Source organism: Pavona decussata, unplaced genomic scaffold (assembly GCF_977016875.1).
Source record: "Pavona decussata unplaced genomic scaffold, jaPavDecu1.1 SCAFFOLD_128, whole genome shotgun sequence".
In the NCBI taxonomy this organism is placed as follows: domain Eukaryota; kingdom Metazoa; phylum Cnidaria; class Anthozoa; order Scleractinia; family Agariciidae; genus Pavona; species Pavona decussata.
Genome location: NW_028145542.1, coordinates 10,156 through 16,666, shown reverse-complemented (window position 1 = coordinate 16,666; position 6,511 = coordinate 10,156). Strand labels below are relative to the sequence as shown.

General features: G+C 38.6%; 1 pseudogene across 1 annotated transcript; it reads left to right on the top strand.

The window, feature by feature from the left end:
* Positions 1-2,007: 2,007 nt before the first annotated feature.
* Positions 2,008-6,189, top strand: LOC146468812 (uncharacterized; annotated as a pseudogene). The gene is made up of 4 exons (XR_014867346.1): positions 2,008-2,266; positions 2,358-2,520; positions 3,420-3,476; positions 3,552-6,189. The product of XR_014867346.1 is annotated as an uncharacterized LOC146468812 (transcript).
* Positions 6,190-6,511: the final 322 nt, after the last annotated feature.

Here is a 6,511-nt window from a genome sequence, read left to right as displayed (position 1 = left end):
CCCTACAATATATTTTTTTCTTGTTCAATTCTCTTCCTTAACGTGAAAAGTTGAGAGGCGATGTTAATTTGCAACACTTTGCTCTTCAACTTTGCGGTTGAGGAAATTTCTACAAAAACCAACAGCCAGACAGTAATCGGCCAAAAAACACCTTCAAAACGGTAACGCGGTTGACACCACACCTTCAAGAAAATCCCCCAAAAACGCGTCTCACAAAAACTAACTTTGCACACGAAAATTAAAATCTTCACGAAAATTCAAAATGTTTCTAAGCGCGCGAGCGGTCTAGTTCGTTTACGGTCTTCTTAATATTCCCCCTTACCGCTCTGGAAGGTAGTCCTTGTGTGGCTCTAAATAACTGATTAGCTATTAATTCCAATGGGAATCTGTTTGTTAATTGGTCTTACGACGGTCTTCACTCCACACGCAACTTTAGCTGCACGGGTGTGGCCATCACTTAACAATTCGCCCTAATGGCCAACGTCCTCTCGGAGCGTCTGGCTGAATCACAAGAACTACATCTTCAAATTTTAGGTCTGGAAATGGGAAAGTCCATTTCGGTCGGCTGTTGAAGGTAGGAACACATTCTTTGAGCCATCTCCACCAAACTTTTGAAATAATGCCCTGAACCTTTCACCATCTTTGACGCAACTTAAAAGTTGTGGTTTCAACAGACTCTGGGGCAAATTTTCCTCCCATTTGGCCATGCAAGAAATGGTAAGGGGTCAATAGAACATCCTCTCGCCGATCTAAACTCTGATAAGCCAACGGACGGGAATTAAGTAGGGACTCCAACCCTGTAAACATCGTGACCAGCTCCTCATCAATCACATCTCGGTTTTCTACAACGGCATAAATGGATTTCAAATCTGTTTACACTATTACTTCGTGGGCTTCTCGAAAATGTGGAGCAGCTGATGGATTAAATCTCCATGTTTCTCCAAGTTCAACTGTCTTGCTCTGAAGCTTTTGCTGGTCTAACTGGCCGACTAGTTCCTTTAATTCGCTCACTTAACCTACGAAATTCGTGCCTCTTTCGCGCTTCACTTCCTTAAGAACTCAACGCCGACTGGTGATGGCATCGTTATGACATTCGCACTGGATATAGACAGCCGCACTATAAGCTTGCTGAGAGGGATCAACAAATATGACGATGTGCTTCGATTTCACAGGCTTTGGAATTCGCAGAAATCGGGGAATCTTCACCTCTCTCAGACTTTTTAAAGTGCATATGGCACGAACTTTTTTTTTCTCTTTGTTGTTGTTCAACATCTCTAAAAAAAAACAACTTCAGAGTTTAATAGCGCTGAAAATTTCTGGAAATCTGGGTTTTGTAGTCCAAAACCCCGCTAGTTTACACTGATATTTGTACCGCGCAGATTCCTCTGTTAACGCGAAAATCTCGCTTAAGAGTAGTATCACGCTTTCTTTTGCTCTAGGTGAAAATGTAAACAATGCTGCGACGACACATTGGTAGACGCTTTAGAATTCCGCTGTTGCCACGAAGTAACTAGATGACATTTTAGCCACTGTTGGCTGTTATACTGCTCGCGATTTCTTTGCCGAGTGAGTCATATATTGTGTGTTTGGTTCTCAGGAAAACAGACGTTTATTTGCAGTAAGTGAACGGAAACGAAAATTGCGCCATAATTATCTTTATTAGATAGACATTAATTACAAAGTAACTAAAAAATGCGATTATCTTATCTCCAGAAGAGCTAACGAAAAGAAAAATAGCAAGGCTGTATCAAAGAAAACAGACGAATGCATCAAAATCCATTGCAAAAGAAGGAGGCTTTTTCAAGCAGTCGTGAGAATTTCGGCACTTTGCCTTAAATATCCAACCAGATGAGGAAATTCTGGCTCCTTTATGTTTATTTCATTCTTTCTTTGTTGCCACGCCGGGCCCACAGATTGCAAAAAGCTGCATTGAAATGTTTTCAAAAATGGTGCGCGAAATCCGAGTTTTCGAGAGGAGACTGGGGATGAGTTAGGAATGGTATAAATACAGGGTTCTGCTGCCTTCTGGGAAATTTTTGGTTTTTCATTCATCAAAGATCCTTGAAGGTTGTTGTCTGAGCTTTCGTTTCATACCAAACAATCCATGTTTGCGCTCTCAAAGGACGGGCTTTGGTGGATTGATCATCTTGGTCTAATGGCGTCGAGTTGATCGACATTATAAAGTTCAGTTTTTGGCTTGGAAAGAATCTGACAGTTTTCCAAACAGCAGTATTTTAAAGCGAAATCTTGCATCTTTGAGACGTTGGTAAGAATTGTATCATTTTGTTTTCCTGAATTTTTGCTTATATCAAAATGCCTGGGCTCAGCATGTAATAGTACCTTTGACATTACACTAGGTTAGCTGGTAGTATTATGCCACACACCAAGAACAGTCGATTTCATGTTTCTGCCTTTATGAAGGCCCGAAAGGAAGCGAGGCAGAAGGCAGTACAGGAGTGTAGAAGTTTGAAAGCAGAGCATAGCACAAACACGTGGAAAATTAACAAACTGAAGTCGAAGGTTAGTGGGAGTTTTTGTTGTATTAAAAATGCGTGCCAATTAAAGTGACTTTATTGGCTGCTTTAAGGCCCCAGAAGTGCAAAGTATTTTATGTTCAGATCCATAAAGTCAAACTTAAGCTTATTTGCTTTGTAAGCATATTGTTTGACCTGCACTGTGTGGGGACATACACGTTATTATTGATAAATATTTCTGATTTGTTTAGCATTTCTTGCAAATGAACTGCCGCTTGTAATCATATGCTGTTCGCTCTTGTTTTATTTGTGAACTGCTCATTTTTGGTTTGGGGATGAGGGCTGGGAAAAATTAGAGGGGGTAGGGGGGGGGGGGGGGCATGTCGTAGGTTTTGGGGGATATATTTTTCCTGTAAAAGTTTTGTATAACCTTGTGGTGAGAATATCGTGAAATCATGAACCTGGCAGTGCATGTGTAGGAGCTCTCTTGTGGTAGGGTTTTTTTTTCTGTGCATGCACCGTAACCACTTGGTGTTGTAGCCTGAATTTCAACCATCTTCTCCAGTCGTACACTCCTGGAAAAGACATCTGAACCGATGAGCTGCCAATGTTGTCCAGTCACAACACTTCTGAAAACTGGGAAGTGATTTAATTTGATTGGTTGAATATTTTAAAACAACTGGATAAGAATGTATGTTATTGAATTAATTCTGGCTAATGGACGGTACATGTAATTTGAAATTCACTGAATTTCATGTTTGCATAGAATTCAAATTCCAAAAAAAATATATTGCAAACAGGAAAATGAACTTTACTGGTTCTCTACCTCAAATCTCTGCCTTTTTAAATTCATTTATGTATACAGAATCAATAATTATGCAAAGCTGGTGGACTGAAGTTCAGGCTATTGGTGGTGGCTAATAAAGTTTTTTTCCCTACCTGAAGGTCAGCTTTTCAAGAGACGTTTTGAGGGACTTGACTCACAAAAGTCAAAATGTTCAGGTTAGTCTCACACTAAGATTAAATTTTAATCAGCAACTCAAAGAAAAGGGAGTAATAAAACATTTTTCTTTTCAGTCACAACCACTGAACACTGATATCAGTTCACGAACAAGAACCCCAACTAAATTGGTGGAGGGGAGATCAAATATCCCGGCAAGGACAGCAGCGAAAAGGCGACTTGAAACAATGAAGGCTGCTTCCAGAATCCATGGAGGTTCTGAGAATAACCCAAGTCCAGCCTTAGATGGGATGTTTGACACTTTAGTAAAACGATGTAAAGTAGATAAAATTAAAGATTATGTTCTGAGTCAGAAAAAGGTAACAGAGAAAGTAGTCTCTCTTGCATTTAAGGAAAATTTAAAATCTTTTGAAGACTCACCAGAAAATGTAAAGAGAAGCATTGCAGTTTTCTATAACAGTGGTGTCATGGGCAAGCGAAAGTATAAATCTGTAAGACTTTCATTATCAATGAAAAAAAATGAAACTACAGAAAAGGGAAGATCAGCTATTACTATCATGCCAAAGTGCCCTGTTCCAAAATTATTGCCATATGACAAGCTTGTCAAAGAAATCAACCAAATCAACATTGGAAATGTGTACACCTTAGAAGAACAGTTTCAAGGGGTAATGGAGGATGAAATTACACAAGGTTGTTTCCGAAAGCTAGTTGAGTATTTGCCACGCATGGCAAAATTCTATTTAAGAAAAGACAGAAAGGAAACCCTTCAGTGGTTTGGAAAAACCGAGGGCACTTTTTTATTTGCTGTGGGTGAAGATGGCTGCCCATTTGGGAAAAACGAAAGCGCATGTTCCTTTTTGCTAAGCTTCTTAAATGTTGGTAAAAGGGTTGCTTCAAGCAATGACAACTTTATTATTTTTGGGGGTAATTGTGCAGAGACTTCGCCTGTTGTGCGCAAGTACTGTCAGTTCTTGTGTAAAGAAATTTGTGAGATAGAAAAACAAGTCTTTGAAATTGAGGGCCTGCATGTTACCTTCAAATGTGCTGAAATACCAAATGACATGAAAATGTTAGCCATGTTGGGGGGTGAACTACCCAATAGTGCAAAATATTTCTCATCTTTTGCAAATGTGTCAAAAGACAACTGCACAGACCTAAACGGAACATTTGCGACTGATAAGAAAAGTACATGGAATCCCTGGAAGTATGAGGAAAGGATCAAAATTGCAAATGAGGTCGAGAAATTTAAAAAATCCTTGTCTGAAAAACAACTCAAAGAGAAACAATTGCGAAGTAAAGTCACAGACTTCATTGCCCGTAAGAAGAGTAGGCAAGAGTTTGTGCCCTTAATTGGCAAATTGATTGATCATGCCCATGTAGAACCTTTGCACATTAAAAACAATGCATGGCAGTATTTTTTTAAAGCAGTTTTAAATTAGGCATTTGCAAAATCAAATCTTCCAGACAGTTGCAAAAAGTTTGCAGACATTCCAAATGACAGCATTGTCTCTAGAGTTGTGACTGCACTAAAGTTTGAAGTGAAGGCTAAATGTTTGGCAAGAAAGGTAAAAAAGTGGTATGATGAAACACAAGGTAAGGGTCAAGACCTCCAGTATCGATTTACTGGAAAAGATTCCAGGCTACTTTGCCACAATTTTATGAGACTGATTAAATGGCTTAATAGTGAGAAAGATTCTGAAGATCAAAGAAGAACAGTGTTAATTCTTGCATACCTTGGGCTGAGACTAAGGGATTGTGTTTCACTATTCTGTAGGTTTGACATTACTGTTGAACAGCTTACTCAACTGAGTGTTGTTGCTCGTGAATATTACCGGGTCAATGCTTTGTTTCTCCCTTCTTCGGTAAATCCCACTGTGTGGACAATTGGACACATCATTCCTGCCCACACAAGAGAGCTACATGAAAAATATGGGCAAGGCCTTGGGTTAGTAACAATGGAAGGGAGGGAGGCAAAACATATTGCTTTGAAAAAACTAAGTGAGAACACTTTTTATCACAGGCGCTGGTATGAGATTTTTAAGCATGAGTTTGTAATGCTAGTCTGGCTTCCTGAACAAGGGTTTGATCTTAGTACATACAAGCATACTGATGTTTACATACCAAACAGGGTGCTCTCTGACCCAAGGTTCTGCTACTGCAACCTAGAAAAAGCTGCTCCAACTGATGAAAAATGTACATTCTGTAGTGATCCAATTATGAAATTTATCCAACACAGTGTTGAGCAGGGAAAAGTTTTGCCACAGATGTTATGTGATCCCAGGGCATGTGAAAAGTGACAAAGCAATGGGTTATCAATCTCCAGGTCAAATGTGTTGCTGGAAACATTTATGGGATCAACTGTTAAGGTCTAAACAAGAAAATTGCAAACTAAAAATGTCTGCAATGCTTATTTTGTCACAAGGGAAACCTAACAGTAATAATATTATTAAGCTTTGAGGTGTTTCATGGCTAATCATGGCTAATGCTAACCAACACCACAACTCCAGAGTTATGGTTTCTTGTTTTGATGTCAGTAATAAAATTGAGAAGTAAGGATAAGTATTTTGTAAACATATTAGAAAGTTATTTTGAAAATAGTTTGCTAGTGTTGAAAGCATGTTAATGATGTTGAAACATTTTTATTACAATGTTAGAAATTAATTATGAAAATGTTTTCCTAGAGATGACTTCACAGCATTTTAATAATGTTAAATTTATACTTTGGCAAGCGAAGACAACAAAAAAATTGTAAACAGAAAATTTTGCATCTTTATTCAAAACTCATTGTAATAAACTTTAAACTTTGCAAATCAGCTGTAGTATTTTGATTTTTGTCACCTCCAATGCACCAGTCAGTTCCAGCAGTCCCATTCCAATTCCCTCCCCTGGGCATGGTTTTGATCACCCATGACAGAAAAGCCCACTATTTCATCAGTTTTTGGTGTAATATGGCTCAAATGAAGTTAATTGTAGAAAATATATGGATTTTAAAGCTATGTAAGATGATCAGTTTCACTTTTCTGACTGCCAGGTAAGGATCATGCTTTAGTGATTATGCATCAGTCAAATCCAGCAG